Below are 3,135 nucleotides of genomic sequence, written 5' to 3'. Positions count from 1 at the left end.
CTCCGTATATGGCAACTTTGTCTTTGCCTGGGTTAACCATCGGTTTTCCCGTATGGTTTTTTTCAACCTCGGTGGTCCCGAGTGTGATGACTCATGTTCCACCGTCTCCTCCACCCGAACAACATCATGTTGATTCCAAGGTGGACCTCTCTCCTTCTTCGCCTATTTCTGCGTCCTCATCTTCTACTTCGCCTGGCGAAAGTCTGGATTCAAGTAACCAGGTGGCTAAGAAGAAGAAGAAGAAGACGAAGAAGAAGAAGACGAATAAACGAGAGGTTAAAAGTACAACTCAAGTCGAGCCACCTTCTGCTCCTCCGCGGAAGGTCAAATTTCCTTGTAGGTTGTGCAAGGAGGACCATCTTCTTCGCGATTGTCCTGGCATTCCCAAGGTCTTAGAAGTATGGTCTCGCAATCCGGTCCGCCCCTCATCGTCCTCTGAAGCTCACGGTGATGCTACACTATCAGCTGGAAATGTTAAGGGAAAAGGGAAGATTCGAATCCCCTGTAGACTTTGTGAAGGCAATCATCCCCTTCACCTTTGTCCGCTCATGGATAAAGCCTCTGTTGTCTTGGAAAGTCTTACAGCTCCCTCACCCTAACTTCTCGTTGGTTATCAACGTCTCTCTGCAGCCACAGATCGTTGCCCTGCTGACAAAGAGATCGACCAAGATTCCTCTCTTGTCCAGCCTCCTCTTTCTGAACCTAGCTCTGCCAAGCCTGTTCCAGACCAACCATTGGTCGGAAAGAGTGTCGACTCGAGTTCACCACTCGATCACTCTGTTTCGGAAGAGCATCATTCCCATGTTCTTCTCGTCTCCTTAGATTCTCCTGAGTACGGAAATGACTCTCCTATCCCAGCTGTTCCCGAGAGTCCTGCTTCGGTCCCTTTAGAGTAGGGGGGCAATCATACGAGTCCCCCACCAAGTAGTTCAGTTATTTCCTTCGACTGGAGTCGTTTGACCACCTCCCGCCTTCCGTCCCATGTGCCTTTCTGGGTTACGGTACACGCCTATAATAAGGCGATACCTGGCACTGTTTTGGATGAGGGTGCATCTGTCAGTCTTATGCCTGCCACTACTTGGCAAGCTTTGGGTTCCCCATAGCTTGTGCCAGTCGCGCCGAATCTGACGACTTTTGATGGAGGAACTAGTCAACCATTAGGGATCCTTCCAAAGTTCCCTATTACTTTGGGAGGCAAAACCGTCTATATAGATGTATCGGTTACCCAAGGTGCTTTAGATTTCAGTCTTCTCCTTGGCCGTGACTATGTTTATGCCATGGGGGCCCTTGTCTCTTCACTTTTCCGTGTGGTTTGCTTTCCACACGATGGAAGAATTGTGACTATCGATCAATTATCGTTCGTTCGTCCACGGGTCCCTCCTGCGCAGTCATCATCCCCTCCTGGTTTTCATCCACCAGTTTCATCTGCCCCACCACAGATCAACTATGTGGCCACCTATCCCGTGCCTGTATCCAGCGATGCCACCGTCGTGCACAGTGTCCTGGGGGCATTGGGTCCTAACGTCCGAGATGTTACCCTTCCACCCAGACTGGCACTCTTGGAAGCGCCGACTTCCTATTCATTATGATGAAGTTTGGTCGGAGCATAGTTCCTTTCCTGTGTCAAGCTCCTTAAAAAAATGAAATTGGTACTAGTCGGAGCATAGTTCGTTTTCCGGTGTCAAGCTCGTTAAAAAATGAAACTAGGTCTGTGCGAGGATAGTTTTGATCTTGTGGCGACCTCGTTAAAAAATGAAACAAGGGTTATGAGGATAGGTCTTTTGCTGCGTCAACCTCATTAAAAAATGCAACAACTCCCTTTCCAAATCGAGTCTTTTGATTAAGATCTCGTAAAATACAAGTCGAGTCTTTCCTAGATCTCGAGAGTGAACCTTCATTCCATCCACTTTGTTGAATGCAATGAAGCTTGGGGGGCATGTACCTCGATTTGCGTTATTATGCTGGGGGCATGCGAACTTATAACAAGCATAGTTTTTCGTTTCAAGCTTGTGTAAACATGAAACCAAATCCAAGAAGAGTTCTCCATGGTTCAAGCTTGTGTAAAAATGAACCCATACCCGATTTACATCTCGTGATTGCCGCCTATTCGCTAAATTTTGTTAGATGAGCCTTGGTTGTTTCATTCCGTCGCCACCATCTCTTTGGCCGATCATATGCTTTCACTTGGTTGTTTATCCTTTCCTGAGGAACCGCAGAGTTGAGTGGTTTTATTAGCCAACCTCTTGACCATTACATGTTTTGAGCAGTTCCACCATTGCCGGAACCAGTTGCTACCCTTTATACCACTCGTTCCTCCAGGATGAGTCACCTTTAAGCTCTTTTCTGACTCATAAAATATGAAAAGATTGCCGAGTATTTTCCCTTTTTGACTCGTTAAATAGAATAAAAATGGAGGTCTGCTTTCAGCTCTTTTCCGACTGTTTAAAGATGAAAAGATTGCCGAGTCCCTCTTGACTCTTTAAATGGAAATAAGAGGCGGTCGTCTTTAAACTCTTTTCCGACCGTGTAAAAAATGAAAAGATCATCGGACCTTTGTCGTTTCAGGTTCGTTAATGGTCACAAAATGACGTGATATCGATCGCTTTTTTACTTTTTCAGGTCGGTGTCACTACTTATGAAAAGTACTCCTCGATTGTAATGGTCGGGCGGTTCTTTCGAGCATTGTTTTATACTTTTTCGGGCTCGAGACACACAACTTTACGAAAAAGGATACCCTTGGAGTTTCCTTTTCTGCTGTCTTTTCAAACTCTCTAAACATGAAAAGACGCCGAGTTCTTCCTTTGTCAGACTCGTTAAAACCTGATGACATCGGATTCTGTCGAAATGACACACCACAAGCATATGCTATCCCCATCAAGCTTGTTAAAAATAATTGGGGTACTCGCTAGAAATGGCGGGGGAAAAATGGAACCATAATTATTGTCGTGTCGACAGTATGTCGCTCTTGAACATGGCACTTGTCTGCTTTCGTGTCTCGGTGGGGATATCTCATCTCATTTTTCACTTGCCTCCGTGGATTTGGGTAATCCTGTTTCACCTCTCATCTGCTCATTGCCTCATCACCATGACCTCTGATTCATTGATGTCAAATACTGCCAATTCCACTGTCGTGCC

The sequence above is a fragment of the Pinus tabuliformis genome, chromosome Q, assembly GCF_031772625.1.
Source record: "Pinus tabuliformis cultivar Carrire ecotype Pingquan chromosome Q, CPIR1, whole genome shotgun sequence".
Lineage (NCBI taxonomy): Eukaryota > Viridiplantae > Streptophyta > Pinopsida > Pinales > Pinaceae > Pinus > Pinus tabuliformis.
The sequence above is the reverse complement of the archived record's forward strand: the minus strand, read 5'-3'. Positions refer to the sequence as shown.